The 21,971-nt window shown below is 38.0% G+C and overlaps 1 protein-coding gene across 2 annotated transcripts in view; it reads right to left on the minus strand.

Annotated features, from left to right (window-relative positions):
* The window catches only part of rbfox3a (RNA binding fox-1 homolog 3a), a gene marked incomplete at its 5' end in the record, with an annotated part of 516,394 nt that overhangs the window by 410,505 nt on the left and 83,918 nt on the right, over positions 1-21,971 (minus strand). For both annotated transcript variants that reach the window (XM_079845977.1, XM_079845976.1), the window contains one exon: positions 15,778-15,882. The remainder of the gene's footprint in view (positions 1-15,777; positions 15,883-21,971) is intronic.

Here is a 21,971-nt window from a genome sequence, read left to right on the forward strand (position 1 = left end):
GATTGTCACCCGGCCACAAATCGAGTGCAGCTTTTATTAAATACTGTGAAAATGTCAGCCGGTTAGAGCCAAATTAAAGAGACAAACAGATCAAACTGCATCGCAATCAAAAATAATCTTCATGTTACAAGATTAAATTAACCACTGCATGTTCCGCAGAGGCTCAACATGCATTGTTCCGCTCCGACGTAATTCCTAGATGCCAATCCTTTGTAACCAGAGCCTGCAAGCACTTTTGAACCCTCTGCACCAGACTGTTGGATGTGGTTACCAACAGACAGCTCCGTAGTAAGCATCCTATTTTAGACTGAGAGATTGGACCTTTTGCTAACGGAAATTCACACGCAACCAAATTTTTCCTCCTACCCTTCCCTTGAAATGCTATTCCAACCTGCATTTATGAAAGCACTGGTGAAGCCGTGTTAACTAGCCAAGGACACTTTACCTAGTGGACTCAATTTCCTATGTCAATATTAGCACAAACAGTGTGAAACATGCCAACACAGAAGCTACATTCTCTTCCTTTTGGTGCCAGCACAGTCATTCCATCTGTGTCATATTAGTGCTATAAATCATTCCTTTCAATCCTCATTTGTATGTCTTGGCTCAAGGTTATGAATTTCTGAAAGAATAATGTACGTTAATTACAGATTTGAGTGACAGCTGAAGAATTCCTTCATTCCAGCATGTTTACCGAATCGGTCGACTCTCCATGGAGAGAAATGAAAATGAGCTCAAACAAAACCCAAAGTCAATTTGAAGTTGCTTCAGCACTTTGAATTAATTTGCTAATTCGTCATACGCAAGGCAAACTGTTAACGCACAGTTCAAACAAAGCATTTTGCAAATGACATGAAGAATTCATTAGGTGTTTTGTAAGTCATTGTGGCCGCTCATTGAAGTCAATAACAAGGTGACTTCTATTTTCAAGTTTACATCAGCAGGATCTTTTCTTGAGTTGTTACACCATCTTAATTATTTTATATTAGTCAGTGACTCTCATTCACTAATGATAATGTACAACTGGCGTATTTGTGTGCACAGAAATGTGTTGAATCTGGATTATTCTAAATGAGCATAATTGGCATAATACACTGGCAAACCATCTCCATTTAAGGGCTATCCACAAAATGTATCCACCATTCTCTTAAAAGGCATCTCTAAAGATGACATGAAGCATGCTAAAGCTCCAGGGGAATCAATAATAAAAAATTAAAAAAAACACGCACAGAAAAGAGTAGATTCTGCTGGCATAGAGAGAATATGATAGAGCTTGTAATAAAACAAGAATCAACATTGGCTTGGCTTTTCGGAGATGGCAAGAACTGAGAGATTTGAAATGTTGTAAAAGTGACGCAGAGATGGCGTTTTTATTACTTGACAGGTGAGTTAGGTATTTCATTGAACAGATAAATTGCCATATGTAGCTCTCTAACAGAGTTCATTGTAAAGCATTATCTATTGTGAAGGGTCATTTAATTATGGTTATAGCGCAGTGTTGGAATTTTAAGGAAGTAGTGTATGGGTTTAGCTACAGTAACATTTGCAGCTAGTCAGCTTGATATTCTTTCCATCTAAACTGGTTATATCTCTTAAGCCAAGTAGTGAATGTTTTATGAGCAGTAGGATAACCTATTCATCCACACAGTCATATAGAGACAAAGCACAACCAAAACAATGTTCTTCCGCAAAATGCTTAAGTTTTGGGGGTTTTTAAACTGCTAGAGGACCACAAGTTACATAGTGTACCTATGTGTTTTGTAAATTTAGATAAATATAGATGAATAAATACATTTTAATAAGAAAAAAGTTAGATAAATACAATAAAATGTAAAAAATGAATGCACTGATTTTACGTACACAATTAGTGAATGACAGACAGGCAAATACTAAACATTAAAAGCAGACTGCATATCCCATGTGCCAACTTGAGATATTAATACCAATGGCTCCTAGAGGTCACCTTTATTTGAGCAGTGTGAGAAATATAGACTTATTGAGAAGGGCTGGGCGGAAGATTAGAGTATTGATTTTGCACGGCAAAAATCGGGGTGAGTGAGACCTGTGAAAGGGAGCGTGTTTGAGAATGCAGCTTTTAAGGGTGTGATACATATGACACGTTTTCCTCTTGTCTTGAGTGATTATGACAGGGAACAATAGCCCTGTGTCTGCCATGAGGAAATGTTGAAGTAAACACCCTCACCTCTATATCTGTATGTGAAACACACAAGGATGACCCTTTCCTTTAACCCAATGGTTGATTTTCACAGTTTAAAATAAAAATAACCAAATAGTTCCAAAAAATTGCAAATATAATACTGAGGGTATCATCAGGAGGATCATGTGAGCTCCAATGTCTTCCCATTGGCAGTCATACAATTACTAATTTGCATAAAGTTGAACTCAGCTTAACTTTTTTCCATCGTTAACAATCCATATTGCTCATGCCACCACAAGAAAAAATGGCAACTCGCATTAAAAATTAATGACTTCTGGTTGCATTGTCACTGCAATTCACTTTAAGTGTGAAAAACCCTTCGCTTGCATTTGCATAATTATTTCAGTGGATCGAGCACTAAAAGTAGGCAGAAAGTGTGTGCAAACAAAAGGCACTATCGGGAGAAGTGATTCAGTTGAAGTGAATTTTCCTTGGTGTACAATACTGTTTATCAGTTGAAGAAAGCCCGAAATATAGACAAAAATGTATTGTTTTTAATGGACCAAAAAGGTAAGTCAAATAAATGACACTAGCATAGCGCTACGAGATTGATGTGCCTGGGGTTTACAAAATTTCTCTAGAAAGTAAGGAAAGTATAGGCTATATTCAGGTGTGAAACTTCTTGTAGGAAGTCTCAACGTTATTTTGTCCTAGTAACAGTATGAATTACTGTAAACTGAATGCCCTAAAAAACATATTTAGAATTTAATTTATGTATGCATATTCAACATAAGAACTGAGCAGAATAGCGACCAAAAGTGTCTGTACTGGTGAGTGTACCGTCCCACTTTTAGCACTGAGTGAAGGGAAAAGCTTACAAAATGCAAATAGGCATGGGCTGAATTGACAAGCAAATGCAGAATTAGGGCTTTGCCTCTGAGAAGAAATAAAATCAGTTGACATAAGCTAAAACAGAAAAGACCAATCAAAGCTTGAACACAGTTGATCCCCATCTTTTTTTACTCAGTCCATTGAGAACAGCAGATAAGAGGATACACCAACTTTAGTTCATCTTTTAACAAAGTGTATCCTCAACCAAGTCATCTATCTTTCTATCCATCCATCCATCCATCCATCCATCCATCCATCCATCCATCCATCCATCTATCTATCTATCTATCTATGTAACATCTGTCCATATACTTCCGTAATTTGTGCAGGATTTGTGCAATAGTGCAGTTTTAAAAGTTGAAATTAGGAACATCATGGCTATTTAAAAGTCCCATATTTCACACTCCCACTTGGAGTCCTAAGAGACTAATAAATAATACATGCCCACAAAACACGCGTGTCCTGTCCAAATGTACTCAGCACCAGGTGACACAGCGTTCACAGGAAAACCCCTGCAGTTTGGCCCTGCTCCTCATGTCAAATAAAGAGGGGACAACAACAATGTACCACCCCTCATCTTGCCCTCTCCACCCTCCTTGCTATCCCGCGCCAGCCAGCCTTTGTGCCAGGCCCCTGATGCCCACGGCAGATGGCGGAGTGGGCGGCAGGTACTAGCCTCCTGGCACTGCAAACATCTGTTATCATTACCAAATGCTAATTGCCATCAATCAAGACAGCACCCAAGTGCATTTATATGCAAGGTTCATAAGCGGAGGTGTGTGCGGGAAGGGGGGAGGTAGACATAAAAAGTGATGTCTAAATTTCCCTCGGAGCGATGGCAGGGGAGAACACTTTGATAAGAAGAAGCTGAAGGTATTATTGAGGGTGGCAGGGTGCTCCCCTTGTTAATGTGTGGCCTATGAGCTGAGCTGTACCGTTCTCCCCCATCAATAGTGTGGCCTGTGGTGCTCCAACATCTTCCCATGTGCAGCTTCAATCAACAAGGTAAAGATCGAGAGATGCAAAGCATGGTGTGGGTCTAAGCTACTGTCCCTATGAAAAATACAAGGGCACAATCTGCAGTTTGATTCTGCACTCAAGTTTGGAAAAACACTTTTTGGTCTGCACCAGAAGTCTAGAGTCTCTACAACAGGATCCACAAAATATTGTTTGACCAATGACCTTAAGGGTCCTATCATACACCCGGCACAATGCGACGCCAGGCGCGACGCAAGTGTTTTTTTGCTAGTTAACAAAAATATGACTTCAGCCAAATGTTAAATTGTCTCACATGGTCTGATGTATTGAATATGTAATGAATGTATTGTTTCGTTGGAGTTATGCATCATAATGACAAATTTAGTACACAGATTACAGAATTGAAGAATCATATTCTATATATATATATATATATATATATATATATATATATATATATATATATATATATATATATATATATATATATATATATATATATATATATACATACAGTATATAGGATGAATTCAAGTTGATTGTGAGACATTTTGTCATTGAGATGACTGGGGGAAAGGGTCCCAATCACCCTTAGTTGTTATTTCTATGACCAAGTTTTATTTAAAAATAATTTTTCATGTTGAATTGATTTTGTCGCATAATTTGAAAATGTATAACACATATTTAACATCTTAATGTCTGTTTGTGTTGGTTTGCCGACATGATATATATGAACTGGTTTAAATATATATATAATATCAATATGTTATATAAAAAAAATTCTAAAACAAAGAACAAACATAAACTTACAATGAGCAATACATTTGTTTCAGTGTTTATTAATCTTTATTAATGTTAGCAAATAAAAGTTATTGCTGGCTCATGTTAGTTCACAGTGCATTAACTAATGTATTAATAAATGTTGAAATTAGCATTAAGTTTAATAAATGCTGTAGAAATATTGTTCATTCTTAGGTCATGATAACTAAAACAGTTAACTAATGTTGTCAAATGAAACCTTATTGTAAAGTGTTACCATTTTGCCAATTTATCTATTTATACATTTTGGAGCATCATTAGTAATTCCAAAACAATCAAACTTCATTGTATGGATTGAATCATGAGACAAATTCTGTTTTAAAAATGCATCGCATTCATAATGTAAATAACTGTTATCCAGTCAAATATTTACAAGCCTATAAATTATATAAAAAGTTTTATGCGAAATTAAAATATAATAAATGTGTAACTGTGTACATCGATAAACATGCACAGCTTCCATGTCAGCTGCAAAGTAAGCATAATTAAGTATCAGAATACATAATATTTTTTACAGGAATGGGTTAAAATGCACCACTCAGCTATATTCAGTAGATAAAAAGGGCTTCCAGTTTTTCTATCCTTGGCCTGAAAAAGGTTGAAGACCCGAAGCTCTAGAGTAGAAGCTCCCTCACATTTTCTACACCATTGAGACATGGAAGTGAGCCGGACCTCAGCTTTTCTGTGTCCTGACTCTGCTGTGTGCAGATCAGCGGGTGGGTGTTCGCTGGCACCATCGGCCCAGGCACGGTGTGAGGGCCCAGACCCCTTGAGGGAGATGGTGGGCTGACTAAGCAGCGCTCTCTTGGATCCATCGTCCTGAGCCGGTGCCACGATGCCACCTGCGCCAAACAGAAGCACTGCGGCCGCCGTCTGCTCTCACAGTCCATTCGCAGCCACCCATATGGCTCGAGCCTCAGGGGATCTCGATACCAACGGGGTGGAGGGTGAGGTGGTTCATTTATCCACACATCACAAATTTAGAAAATCACATACATGTGATTACACGCTTCATTGTCTTATATACATATCTTATTGTAGTTAGTACAAATTGTAACGTAAACCTAGAATTTACGCAAAGCTTCGACTGACTGATAATGTGCATTTTTTTGCTGTTGTTGTAATTATTGTCTTTGTTATACAGGCTATCGTTCGCCACAGCTGGCCTGTGTCATGGGCACATCTGCGTCCACTTAAATTGCTCTCTGACGGCTCGCTAAATAAGTGTCGGGCCACACAGTGCCCATTTTGCTCAGAAATTCATGCGACGACCACCGCCATAAACATGTAAGCTAATAAACATGGGCTCTATAGCTGTAAAAAGCCACATTAAAGCCTGCAAACGGCACTCTTGACTGAACATCTGTTAAGTGACATGAAACAACCTGATCCTGAAAAACACAGCAGGGACTGCATAAACTTACAATGGCATAATTTCTCTCCGTTAGATTCTCCCACAGAAAATTAAACAACCTCACTCCATTGCACAGCAGCATTAAGAAACCAGCTTGGAGCCAAGTTCACCAACAGTATCAATTAGTGAAAACCAATGACACCCTATAGTAGAGCATTTTAACTGATTTTGTTGCAGGTTCGACATTTTACATTGGACGTCAAGAGACCCAACACAGTACCAAAGTGTAAGTCCAACAATAAGTAATTTATTAGTATGACTCTTTACAGTAAATGTTATTACGTGAACACAGTAACACTTTACAACAACATAAACTATCAAGGGTTTTTTTACAGCATTTATTAACCTTTGTTAATGTTAATGTTCATGTTAGTTCACAGTAGCAGATAGAACTTTGGATCTTATAAATGTATTAGTAAATATTGAGATTAACACTACTAATATTAATAAAGGCTGTAGAAGTATTAATCATTCTTAACTATTGTTAACAAATGAAACCTTATTGTAAAGTATTGCCTAGTGCAATAGGTAATACATAAAATAAAGTGTAACCATACTGTTCTTTTTCAGCATGCATTTAATCCAGGTTAATATTAATTTCAACATATACTAATATATATTTTTTACATTTAAAGTTAATTACCACTTGTATTATGCATGAACATGAACAATAGTATATTTGTAGACTTTTTATCTCACAATTCTGACTTTTCCCCCTCAGAATTGCAAGACACATTTTTTAATTCTGAGATATAAAGTCGCAATTCTGATAAATAAAGTTAGAGTTATGATATAAACAATTTCAACTTTTTTCTCACAGCTGCGAATTTACATTTTGCAATTATGACTTTACAACTCGCAATTGTTTATATCTCACGATTCTGAGAAAAAAAGGATTGAGATAGAAACGCGCAATACTTTTTTCTCTCAATTGTGAGTTTAAATCCTATGATTCTGAATTTTCTCAGAATTTTGACAAATAAACACGCAATTGCTTGTTATTTTTTTTTATTACGTGGTGGAAACAAGCTTCCATAACAACAGGACCAAATTCATTGACTAATATAAACAAATTAAACCATATTAAACAGTGTTAGCCCTTATTTGCTTTTAAAAATATTAATATTTTCAGACACTTAGTTAGTTTGTCACATTGGTTGGAATACTGCAAAGACATTCACAAGCATTTTATTTTACATCTGTGATGGGATACGACACTCAGCTTTGCATATGCATGCACAAAAAATAACATTGTTATGATATGCTTTGATGTATTTTCTGCCACAAAACATGCACACTTTGACAGTTAAACCACTGACCTAATTTCCAATAGTAGCCCCTTAGAAACATGAGCGAGTGAACATGAATAAAGTTGTGAGATTGCAGATTAAAAATGCAACTTCAAAGCCTGTAGGTGCGATTTAATTTTTAATATGTTTACAGCCTACTGCCAAATGTTGCAGCTTTATTTTTTTATTTGTATCATTATTTTTAGGGAAGTGTGTGTTCGTACATCCCTATTCCATTACATCTGGAAAGTTAATTTCAGAAGATACAATATAATACATTCGTTTGCGTAAACTGTCTACAGCACATACAGTATATTTAAAAAAAACAAATCGTGTGATAAGGCCTGCAGATAACCTGAAAACATAGGGTAACGTGACCACAGATTGTAGTCAAGACACACAGTGAGCTTAGAAACATAAGATAGAGCTATTGGCTCATTTTTCCCGAGAAGCAATCTCTATCAGAGGACAAATGTGGGCGAGGTATGCCAGTTCCTCAGCGCGGCTGTGCTAACAAAATCACCTTTATCCACATCGACAGGTGACAACGTCAGCAGTTGGGCTGCCAGTGGAACAAGCTGTGTCTGCAAGCCACGCTGTGCCAAAGAGTCCAGATCTACATGAAGGAATGTATGTCCGAGTGTGTGGAAACGTGTGTACATTTTCCACAGTTTCAAAGCATATTTATGCAATTTTAATCAAATTGAAAGACTGTATGTATGTGTCAGCAACCATATGCTTCTTAGTAGCTATAGGGGTGTACGGTAACACTTTTTTTTTTACAGTGTCCTTGTTACATATGTTACATGTACTTACCATCGTAATAACAGTAAATTATGCATAATTGCATGCTACTAAGGCCCAATCTCATTTCTACCCCTTACCCTTTCCCCTACCCCTTCGTTTTGCCCATTGACATAGCGGTGTCTCGGTGGGGTTAAGGGGAAGGGACAGACAGCCCTTCCAACGAAGATTTTTCGGAATCACACTACGAACAAAGGGATTTGATGAGTTTCCCTGCATACACCGACTACCGTGCTGCTAGAATGCGTGTAGAGATGTTGCCACTCGGGATCGATCACTGTGTGTTGCCTGGATGCCAGTTTCTCCGTAGCTTGCTAAACGCACTATTTGAGTGACATGAACACAAATTAATAATATAGTTAAAAGAAATATATGGTGTAGTTGTGATGTCCCATTTCTTAGGGGAATATTTTCACCCCTATACCTTTCCACTCTGTTTCAAGGGGCAAGGGGAAGGGGTAGGTGAAGGGGTATACAATAGAATTAAGATTGGGCCTAACTCTCAACCAAACCCTAATCCTGTATATGTTGTTAATTAATATTACTCAGTACTATATATGAATACACCGTAACAATGACACCTTAATAAAGAGTGCACTTTAAAGTCATCATGAAAACTAAATATTTTTAAATGCACAATACTAAAATGGCAATAGTGATCAGCCAGTAAATAATTTTCATGTTATAGCCAATAACATAAACAGCCGTTATTAAAATTCTTTACCATTGCATCCAGATCAACTAAAAATAAAACACTAAAATCAATCGGTGTGAATTAAGGGATCACAACATTATAAAGTGAAGGATGAAAAGCCATCTTGAGACTTGTTAAAGGTTACATTTAACTGTCAGTGAATTATTAGGGTGTTTAAAGATTAACTTTAAGTGAGTGTTAGATGGCAGCAAAGGTAATCAAAAAGTGTAAAAATAGGAGAAATACAAAATTAAATATCTAACATCCACAAACGATGAATAAATAAATCTGTAAAATCATCTGATATTATGAGACCAATATACAGTATCACGCACCCCAAACATTTACTTTCTAAATGTGTATCCCTGCTTTTTTTGTGAATGAGGAAGAAATTTATATCAAAACATTCACATTTTATCCTAATAACGTCAAATCAAAATATAACAACTTTGCGCCGCTTTATTTTTCTGCTGACATCTGGCATTGTTTTATACTCACCATTTTTCTGGCTCTACTCTGGCATATAATCACGCACCATCCAAAATCAAGCCTCGTCCTATGCGTTTAACCTCTTTGAAATCCCAGTTTGACTCCAAACATGTCATTACAAAAGCAAAATGAGTTTCAAACAGCTATCAGCACGGACTTTAATGCCTGAGCTTAGCATATCACGAGTGCAGGGCTGAGGAAAACTCCACCATATGGCCACAAGTGTGTCCACTTTAGCTCTATCCCGACTCTTAGCCACACATCTGGACAGCTTTCACCTCTAATTGCCACTAATGTCTGAACACGACAAGCGTCAAGAAGGAATTAACCATATACTGGACCGCTGACCTGGGTTTATACAGGGGGTAACAATCTCAGCCACTTTTTCGTCTGGGGAAAAAAGGACGTATTCCAAGCACAGGTGCGCAGGACGTTCACTGATGCCTGACAATATGAATTATAAAAAAACATGTATTTGGAATCTGTCTTAATGTCTGTAAGAGAACAACAATGGGGTAGCAAACACAAGCTTGATGACAAAAGGACTTTGTGGCAAGAGACACGCATTTCTGGAGCAGCATGCCCTGAAGGACCCTCAAGGAGCGACAGAGAAAACACCGAAAAATCTAGTGCGTGAACAAACGTATCTTTTTAAGAGTTGTGTCAGTGTTTTCATGCACTAGATGGCATATTCAGCAAACAAATGATAACAGGCAAAACACAGCAAACTCACTTTGTGGGTTAGCAATCAAAGAGAGGCAGTTTGCAAGAAGACAATCGGCTGAGGCAGGAAGGATAAAAATTCTCAAGAACAAGTTGAGTTCAATCTCCGCCAGCACAGGTATGTAATCTATGTAGTGAATGACAGGTCATACTCCCCCCAACAACAGAGACGAGATTTACACCCATCCATCCACTTATCAAAAGTGTCATGCAGAAAAATAATCCTCCGACAAAAGAGTGATAGCGCGCTTGTCCTTCGCCAAAAAAATAGAAAGTATTAAAAAAAGTATTACTAAAATGAAGAGCTTTCGAAATAAATCTCCTCCGGGTTAATAAAGTTGTCATACACTGGGTTTTATAAACTCAATGTCAATACATAAATAAATATATAAAACATCACTCATGGGCATTTCACCCAATATGTTTACTTTATTACCCTTTTCGGAAAAAACTGTGTGACAATATGTAGCAATCAAGCCACTCGTCTGATTGGTCGATGCGGGTTTGAGATTGTGTTTGAGACCCAACTATCCCCTTAAATGCCACATTTCCATGGTTACCTCGTCCAGAATGGCTTCTAGCTCACTGAACTGCACCAGTTCTGATGGATTTCACTTTAACAGCCTTTAGAAACAGGCTGACAGGTCTGAGAAAGATGAATAAATGTCATTCACTGGAACTGTTGTGTTGATGCATGGGAGGCATGTGTCGTTTCTTGGTGAGGATGTATGAGAAATACACATTTAACTAAAACTCTTTCCCTAAATCATATGTAAGGTGGTGTATGACTCATGCAAGACATGTATGACCCCGAAAGAAAGAAAAAACAAACTGTGCAGGAGCTACAATTCGGCCTACTAATAGAACCAATGACTAACTAGGGCTGTAATCTCCCAGTCGATTAGTCGATTATTAGTCGAAACGTTCTGGCTCGACCAAAATTCTGATTGATCGTTTTTTTGCCGCGTTCATTTCATCAGTTTTGCCGCGCCGCGTTCATTTTGTCAAGGTGCGGATCCACTTGTCCGTGCAACACTTCTGTCGCGCCACTCCACTTTATTCCTATGGGTGACGTCAAGCGACTTTAACGCTTCCACAAAGCATTCCGGGAAGGCGTCGCTGCATTTGAACAAATACCGCGTGTCAAAATGGGGCGGCAGTGGCTCAGTGGTTCATGTAGGTTGTCTACAAACCGGAAGGTTGGTGGTTCAATCCCCGGTTCCACCTGACCAAGTGCCGAGGTGTCCATGAGCAAGACACCTAACCCCAGCTGCTCCCGACGAGCTGGATGGCGCCTTGCATGGCTGACACCGCTGTCGGTGTGTGAATGAGTGTGTGAATGGGTGAATGTGAGGCAAAATGTAAAGCGCTTTGGATGGCCGTAGGTCTGTTAAAAGCGCTATATAAATGCAGTCCATTTACCGCGTGTCAAAAAAGCTGGCCGAAGCTCAACTTTATGCAAATTAATCCATTGAACGCGACGCGACTATCCAATAGAAGTAGAGCACATGGTGACTGATGGAAGTCTCACGCTGGTCCTTAGTTTTTCATTCCCCGCTGGCTCAAACACACACCCATAGCGGTAAACTTGAGGAACGCCCATCAACATACACATGTGGGGAAGCGCCACAACACCACGCTTCAGTCGTGCCGTAAAAGTGGATCTGTACTGTCAGTTTTGCCGCGCTCATTTCATCAGGTGGAAAGCACTAATTGCTAATGCGGGTGTTTTCAGAGCACCCCTGTTTCACAGGTAACAGTCTGTCTTCAGAACACCCCCCTTGTTTTCACTTCTTTTGGATTAGCCCAACCCACTCGAGAAGAGAGACAGATTGAAGTAGGCTAGTTTGCTGTATTTATTTAATTGTGAGAGCGTTTTTTCTGCTCTTGATCTGGCTTGTTCAATAAATATTCCTTTTAAATTGGACGTGCCTTTTGTGTTTAAGAGTAAAAGCTTTAAGTTAATAGTCTATTCGTGTCTCAGCCGCGAAGCTGAGCTGAGCTCCTCTGTTCACAGAGCGGCTGAAATGATAGTGTCTGTCAGTTATTATAATTCATATGACAAAAACAAATGTCTAAATTATGTTGCATATTCCTCAAAAGTTCTTCTGATGATATCACTAGTTGACAACATAGTACAATACTTTCGGAAATCATAGGCTATGATATTGTGCAGGTGCACGTGATGCAACGCTGTCAGAGCCGACAGACTTGTGTGTCAGACTCATTTCACAGCAAAATAATCAGGTCAAAAATGATTTAATATACTGCAAATAGCCTACTAGTTTTTTTTGTTTATTTATAATTCAATTTTTTTTTTTCCTAACGTCATTTTTAGTCGATTTTTTGTCAAAAATTTCAGGACTTCAGTCGACCAAGATTTTCTTTGGTTGATTACAGCCCTATGACTAACAGCGTGACCTAACCACACACGAGACAAAAGATCTCTTTCATGTTAATCTCAGCTTTTGTCATAACCAGCCGTGAATGTGACATGGTACAACAAGTATTGAATTACAGGACATTTTGATCTGTGGTGTGGCACTAGCCCTACCAACAGCGGAATCTCCTTAGTCCAAAATTGTGTTCCACATAACTGTATTAAACATCAAATATCTTCTGATATTTGGCTGTTATTTGTATGGTTTTTGCTTTCAGTGTGGACAAGTAAATTCTCATTGGAATGTTGTGTGGTTAGGACAATACTAATGCGACATGCCACCTTGTTGGCCTCTATGCAAGGAGTTATGAGATAAAGGTAAAAACTAAATTAAGATGTCTGCTTTGACTGAAATTGGGTGAAAGAGTGTATAATAGAGCCATAGAAAAATGACTTCTGAAAAAAAAAAACTGATTTGGGGTAAGCTGCATTATGGTGGAATGTTAAATCATTGATAAATGTATTTCAAATTATTTTGTTGCAACTTTTGTACACTAACACAGTAAGCGTAATATAATACATTGATACTGTGACACTGAAGACTGAAGAAATGGCTGCTGAAAATTCAGATTTTTTTAATCACAGGAATAAATTACATTTCAAAATATGTTAAAATGGAAAAGAGAAATGTTAAATTGTAAAAATGTTACTGCTCAAATAAATGCAACTTTGGTAAGCATAAGATACTTCTTTCAAAAAATATTAAAGAAATCTTATGACTCCAAACGTTTCAACAGTAGTGGATATTTCCTGCCAAGAAAAAGTTTCATATTCAAAATATTTTAACATAGTGAAATAATGTTCAACATTTTCTAATCGTACTTGAAAAAGTATTTCCTTCGTTTAGATGCAAAGCTCACTATCACTATTAGTTAGGTACTGACACAGCTTACCCCAAAGCATCAGATACATTTTACCCAACAGCTACCATTTTGGCTATGACTACCCAGATAATTCATATGATTTTAGTGATTCTTTAACAGTAAATTGTCTAAAATTATCTTTATGTCAAAGCAAAGCAAATTAAATAGAATTATATTTTGGTACATGCCAAGTTTTCCACACGTTTTTTGATGCGCCATTTTCTAAATATATAATGCGACCCACTGACACATCTTACCCCACTATCCCCACAACTGACTGACCTCTTGGCAAGTCCATCACTCACATGCCGCTGCCCTTAGGAGTCTTTCTTTCTTTTTTTTTCACTCTCATGAAGTTGCTGTGCCATCCCTCATGCTGAGTTTGGGAAATGAGCCTCTCTGTACCAATTTGTCCTGGCCTTTCAGCCCCCTGTCCCTGATAGACCACCTGCCCAGGGCCTCTCATTGCTCCCATGCAGGGGGTGGCAGTGCCCTCCATGGGCCCTAACCCCCAAACCCAGCTGCCTTAATGGCCGCCGCGTTGCCCTATCGTGCCAGGCAGCGAAGCATGGCTCTGCTCCACCAGACGCCAACACTCTCTTGGAATGTTAATGACCTCTTCCATTCCCATCTTCCGTTCTACTCCAGACACGTAGCCAACCCTTCCCCCACAATCTGTTGTTTCCGTCAAGCACGCATGCAAAGAATGACAGTTTGCAATAAAAGGTTCGTATTACTGGAATGAGTCTACTATACACATATTCAGGGAAATTATGAGATTCAGACAAACATTTTGAGAGGGTGTTTTCACTGCGAGCAGCTTTTAGCTGGTCATGCACTTGACTGTCGCTCTGCGTGAGTTCAGTAGCTCAAGTGCACTTACAGACACTTCTCCCCACAACCCCTACCCAGCATACTCGGGCTGAATGAGAAACTAGCGTCCCCTTGGGCACATTCCTTCCTAAGGTGACTGGAGAAAGTGGAGATAAGAGTCTGTATTTACTTAAAATGAGAACAGATTTAGAATTGGAGGGGAGGAAAACAGGAATTGAAGCCAGTTCCAAACATCTACTCTATACTAATTTAAGTGGCTCTTGATATTATTCAAAGAGGTTCTCAAATGCTGAAGGTGTTTCTGCCATTTGATGAAAGCAGTCATCAAGTCATCAATGGATATCTGCAAGCAATAGTAGCAAGAGCCCATTATAGACCGGTATCCCTATCCAATAGTTTCCTGATTCTTATACAGAAACAACCACTCCAAGGGTGCCATATAGATACACAATACACTTTTATGATGTGTGTTCATAGGCTAAAACCTCTTCCTCTAATACAGAGATGATTCAATCAGAATTTCAAGATAAATTTTAAGTAAATTATACGCTTCAGCATGGTCTGAAGCGCATAGTGCAGGTGCACTTGGGGCATGTCTGAATCCCCTTTTGCTAGTTTAACGACGGATACAATGGTCGGCCTGTCAGGCGCATGGTCTAAAAGGGTTGTACCTGGTCTCTTAATGAGTCATGGGTTTGTTTTGGGCGTAAAGTGCAATAAACCAATCAGAGTCTCATCTCCCATTCCCTTTAAAAGCCAGTTGTGGTTGTACCATGGCGGATTCACTATTTACATGGCAGAATTTGCAAACAGAAAGACTGAATGTTCTCCAGAGAGGAATCCTTTTATTTTTAATATTTAAAAATGTTTGTGTGCTGTTATGCATCCCTGTGTTGTGTATCACTGGACGTGAAAATGATAACTGTGTTGACTGAAACACAAATCAAAAAACACTTGTGTCGCCTGGCGTCGCATTGCGCCGGGTGTATGATAGGGCCCAAAGTCTGATAACTAAACAACACAAAAAAAACAGACATTTAAATAAAAAAAAATAATAATAATAAAGTCTGACAAATGTATTCCTTCTCTTTAAAAAAATCTAAAACCTGATTAGCATCTGATAAGCTTCAAAGCAATTCAAAACTATGAATTATCCATTATTTAATTGATTTGCATTCATTTAAAAATCTTTTAATGCTATTTTTGTTTACCAAAAGTTCAGCAGGATGGTGTAAGAGCCTGTGGAAAAAAGGCAAGTACAGCATTCTAACAGAATGACAGAATTAAGTTAAAAAAAAGACACTGCAACACTCCCCTGAAAATTACTTCTATTCAAGACTATACTATGGAAATGAACTTGAGTTTCCTTGTGTGTGCTTACCAGATCAGAGAAGTCTTGTATTCTTCCGGGAAGTAGTAGTTATTCTCCACTGCTATCAGAGACTAGGCTTCAACTGGCAGCATTCCTTCTTGTCTGAACAGGATTCTGAGGAAAATAATGCAGAGATGAAAAAGAGCTGTGAGATGCCGAGAATTACTATGCACCTCTATCAAAAAGCACTATAACTCATGTCAAAAAGGTTGTGTTAAAGCCATAATCAAAACATGAACTCATGTTAAACAAGAGGCTTTTTTGTGATCTTTTTTTCTTTTCTTTCTGTAACAGCAGTCAGAGAGGTGATGGAGATTTAGAAACCCAAACTGACCAACCCATGATCATTGCACATACAGTCATGTAACCAAAGATAATATAGAATTCTGTCATCATTTACTCACCCTCAAGTTGTTCCAAACCTGTATGAGTTTCTTTGTTCTGCTGAACACAAAAGAAGATATTTTGAAGAACGTTTGTAACCAAGCAGATAGAGCAACCATTGACTACCATAGTAGGGAAAAAAATACTATGGTAGTCAATGGTTGCTCTCTCTGCTTTGTTACAAAAATTCTTCAGAATATCTTCTTTTGTGTTCAGCAGAACAAAGAAACTCATACAGGTTCGGAACAACTTAAGGGTAAGTAAATGATGACAGAATTTTTATTTTTGGGTGAACTATCCCTTTAAGTCACAAAAAGAGAACAATCATTTAGACAGCTTAGCTTGGTTTTCAGGCAACATTTCTGATTATTATCAATTGAAAACAGTTGCGCTGCTTAATATTTCTGTGGAAATAGTGATTAATTTTTTCAGGATTCTTTGGTGAATAGAAAAGAAAAGCTCAACTGAACAGTTAAAAGGAACAGCATTTATTTGAAATAGAAAGCATTTGTAACATTATAAAAGCATTTGCTGTCACTTGCTAAATAAAAAGTTAGGCTATTACTAAAAAAGTAACTTTATATTACGTGTATTTAACTACTATGTACTTATATCAACATCAATGTGTGGTTACACTTTATTTTAAGGTGTCTTTGTTACACTGTAATTGTACATGTAAGTACAGAGTAATATTAAGTAATTGCACATACTTACTACTTACTATAGGGATAGGATTAGGGTTTGGTTTGGTTTAGGGTTAGTTGCATGTCATTATGCATACTTTATAGTTATTACTATAGTAACTACATGTAACATATGTTACAATGACATTGTAAAATAAAGTGTTACCAAATGCGTTCATGTTGTACTGCAAAAAAAATTTCTTCTACTGCGACTGTGGGAAACGAGTAAGGTTAGGTTTGGTGGTATGGGTAGGTTTAAAGGTGGGTTAAGATGTGTATTTACAGATGTAATTTCATGCAGATATTTTTTTTAATACAATGTAAAAATGTAAAAAATCACTGGTTGGTAGTGCAGAAAACCATGTTCTCATTAACATTAATACAAGACATTTCAGATATACATACAGATACAATAACAAACACATTATATTTGGGGACGTGGCTTAGCATGAAGGAAAACAAATGCCAGTTACCATAGGAAACAATTAAATTTCTACAGTGAATACAAAGAGACATTAACAGAAAGAAAACGGCTTGCCAAAATATTGTGTAGGGTTTTCTTTTTCCTCTCTAGGTCCCTTGCCAAATCGAATGGATAGTGAACAAAATATTCATTTTAAAAGATAAAATGTTTTGATGCTAATTAAATCTCATATAGTTACTTTCATATACTTAATGTCTGACAAGCAAATACTTATAAATTATATATATATATATATATATATATATATATATATATATATATATATATATATATATATATATATATATATATATATATATTTAAAATATATTGGACAAATTATATTATAAGACAAAGAGTCTTGCTCGTGTCTGCATGTCACTGCGCCAATCGCAATCCAGCCTCTCTCTCTCTCTCTCTTTCGCAAAAGCACTCCTGGATGGACACCATGCTGGAGGTCATCGACGATGCTGACGGAGAAAAATATGAGGGCTTTCAAACAGTGTGGTGGCCTGAGGCAGCAGGTAGGCTCGGGTCAGCTCTCTACCTTGCCCAAACAGAACTATTCATTTTATTGCCCTTGTACCAGCATGAATTCAGCGCTGAACATTTGTTCTGTCTTTTTCTGAGTCTCTCACCTTTCTTTGTACCCCAGGTCTGCGGCGTATTTGAACTGCATCTAACCGAGACTGTTCTCTCTCTCACCTTAACACACCTTTAACAGTCATTCTCCAGGGACAGTTATTGCTACAGCTGTACAGTCTGTACTCCTGTTCTTTCTCTTCCAGTGCTCAAGACGAATAAAATTTCTCTTGTGAAGCGTCCCACAGATTCTCAATTTTTAACATTACCCTACATGAAAGATATTTTCTGGTTTTCAATTCTCATACAACTGGCTTTTCAATTAACCAAGTTGATGCCACAGTACTGACTTGTGAATCTGACCAGTGAGTGGACTTGGGTGCACAATGCTTAATTTAATTCAGTATTAACTGCAATTTTCTCCAAGCAAAAAGAAAAAAGCAGCACCCTCAGTCATAAACATCTTCTGTTCCGCATAAATCTGTCTTCTCAATCGCTTGATCAAGGTATCTGTTCTCCAAAGTGTTTCAAGAGCCAGAAGCTTTGGGGCAAACAGCTTTGAAGCCCCTGGAAATACAATGCCAGCACTGAGAAAAGCTCCACTTTAGCTCCCCGTGTCCGCCCCTCGTCGCTTTTCTGGCAGCTCGCACAATCCCTCTCCTCCAACATGCCTTCCAAAAATAAGGACAGACGATCTCAGGATTCTTTAATGAACTGTCAAGCGCCTCGGCTCCAGGGTGTACACAAAGATAGGCACCTCAGCAGAGCTCAAACTTACTGTACAGAACAGAGTAAAAAGAAACCTGCAGAAAAAAAAGGCTTCCACCTGAGTATTTCCAGCTCAGTGTTAGGTGTTCTCTGGTTTATGTCAAAGTAAGCAATCTAAAGTGTTGATTGCTGAAATGTTCGTTTGCTTGTTCTTTTATATAGTTGACCTTTATAGTGTTTTGCACAACGGAAAATCTAAGGTGATGCGATTCACACAATGTCCTCGCAGGGCCCCATTCACAACTGTCATTTTGTAGAGCCAATGCCGATGATTAAATCCTGTATGCGTTTCGACTAGACATTATACAGCGATTTTTATAAGGTTTTTAATCAAAATCATTTCTATTTGCCAGAAGGCCTTTGTGGACATATTTTGGCGGCACAGAATTCATTTTTATTCATTTGCAAGTACTTTTTAAATATAAAATTCATGAAAATACTCATGAAAAGCATAATATGCCTAGTTCTGGAAACAATTGCTTTTGGGCCACTCACCTGGCCCATAAATGCCATGTGACTTATCACTATGAGAGCAGAGGAAAATGATGTCCTGACAATGTTAATTGGCTAATGGCACTATAAGAATGCGCAAAGTACCAAATTCTTCACTAGCGACAACTGAACTGTGACGTCAACGGTACCAGACAGGCAAAAATATAAAATATAAGCGCTTATTTTAATACATGTCTATTATATTATACAATGCAATATTAGCAATGTATTACTTGCAAAAAAATTTCGAAAAATACATTTGGATTTCAAGATAAATCGGAATACACCGTTAATGTTGAATGGCTGCGAATGGAAAGCAACATTTTTGGTATGCAGAATGGTGTAGTTACAGCATTTATATACTACACAGTAAAAAACAATTTTTCAAAAGTATCTTGTTTAATTCAATGTTACTTGCCATTTTGTGAAGAAGTCGCTTTTCAGTGGGCTTTGTAATTATTTGTGAAATTGACTAGCCATTTTTGAGTGAAAATTGTTCAAAAAAGCAAATCCTACACCATTTTTGTACAGTGTAGTAAACTAACTAAACCATGCTAAGCAGACAAACTATGATCCCTTGGTTATGATCCTTTGGTTTTGACCTGCGCCACCCTACAATAGCATTGGTCTACGATAAATGGTATGCATAACCTATATCTAAACAATCTTGCACCATCTGGTTTTTGATGGACATACATGGGCAGGCTTCTTCAAGCATCTTAGAGACGTTGCCACAGTTTGTCTGGATTTAGACTGTCACAGTTTTTTTCTGATTCTTCATGTAATCCCAGATGGACTCGATGATGGGAAGATCAGATCTTTGAGTGGAGCACACCGGCTGTTGTCAGACTCCTTGTGCATAGAAAAATCTCACTCGATTATTACAATTAATGGAAAAAGGAATGCCTAAGACTTTTGTACCATACTGTACTTCTCAAAAATCTTAACTTCAAAGAAAAAGTCACTGCAAAGACTTGTAATAACATAAAGCTATTGGTTAAAGACAGGAGTTTGTTTCAACATGAAAGCTGAAGAAGTCTGCACATACTCACATACATCCACACAAAAGATGTTGCCACACAAAAATGCACTGTACAATTACTTTGTGATACAATACCCACACATTAGCATAATAAAGAACAATATGCCAGCTTAGCACAACTCTAATGATAGACCGCTGAAAATAGAGCCTCTCTCGGCTGAGGTATGAGGAAGTGAAACTGTGTGAACTTGCAGTCGAGCAGACAACCATTCACGAAGCACAATTTGATCAACGGTGAAGAAAATTGTCATTATATTAAACAGTCAATAGTCGCAGGTTATAACAAAACCAAACAACCTTGTGTTTTCTAAGAAACACTGATTTGATTTGCTCTGATATTTTGCCATTTGAAAGTCTGCACAGGAAGCAGCTCATCCAGAAAAGGGATATGAGGATTATACAAGTATATGTTATTTGTGCTCTGCTGCATTTTCCATGACAGCTCCCTGACATCCGTGGCCATGCGGATGGCTGCAAGCTAGTTTCTAGTGAAGGGGGCACAGTTTTTTTTATTTTTCCTTCCAAAGCAGCCTTTGTGTCTGCAGCACCCTGACACAGCGTCTCGGACACGGTCAGCGTATAAGCAATATCACACGAGTAGCCGTGCGATATCGCTCTATATCAACACAGCAGTGATTTGGCCGTAGGCAATCACCGCTGTGTTGATATAGAGCCATATTGCAAGGATACTAGTGTGACATTGTGTTCATACAACAGTTTGACAGCACAAGTGTGTAAATAAATAAGAAACAACAACTGTGTGTCTTTAAAAAATACCTTCCGCATTCAAATCTCAAGTTGACAGTTTTACAGCTGAGCCCAAGTCTCTGTTACTAATTCTAAAACATCACTTTAGAACTAGCAACGAAGGAACGCTGAGTTGCTTCACTGAATCTTAATAGAGTAGAGTATTATGACTTATGAGAGATCAACTAAGCCGGCATTACCGGCATCTAGCTGATATTCTTCAGGTCAATCTTATATTCATAATCACAAAATCAGTTTGAATGTTAGCTGAGGAAAGCGATATCTTAGTCTTTGTTCTTTTAACAGTCAAGGGGATTTCCCATGACAGCGCTACTAAATGTATTGTCTTATTGTTTACAACCTTGTTTCAGTCCCACTCCCTTTCAATATAAACGTTTTTGCTACTGACTCACTTGAGCCCCGTTTCCACCGAAATTACCTGGCACAATTTGTCCAAGGAACTTTTTTCCCCCAGACCTGTTGCTGTCTGTGTTTCCATCACGGTCTAAAGTACCGAAAAGATTAGTCCGGTGACGTAGGACTGCACACAACTTTCCAGAGCCCACTGGATTTCGTCTTCCACAAATACACTTAATAAAGCCTGAACCTCGTCGTCGGTCCATCTGTCATCTTCATTGTTGAAGCGACTAGCAAACAACTCTTACTGCACGCACCGCAATTGACTTTTAGGTTGAAATAAAATGCTGGGTGAGCTCAACCAATCAGCATGTTCAGCGCCCAAGTCCCACCCCCGAAAGTTCCTGAACTTTGAAAAAGTACTACTACGCAAGCAGGTACGTTTTGATGGGAACATTTTTACAGAGAACTTCATTTAGACCCCGGTTCCTGCGGATGAAACACACCGAGTACCACCCCAAAGTCCCTAGTTCCTGCGAAAAGTTCCTGCAGTGGACACACGGCTTTGGCTGCTATCTAATGGTGTAATAATGCAGCTAACTTTCACTGAAGTCAAAATCACAATCACAAACGGATCCTTTAAATATAAAAAAATATATTATTAAAAAATTGAAAAATAATATTT

Source organism: Gobio gobio, assembly GCF_949357685.1.
Source record: "Gobio gobio genome assembly, chromosome: 20".
Taxonomy (NCBI): domain Eukaryota; kingdom Metazoa; phylum Chordata; class Actinopteri; order Cypriniformes; family Gobionidae; genus Gobio; species Gobio gobio.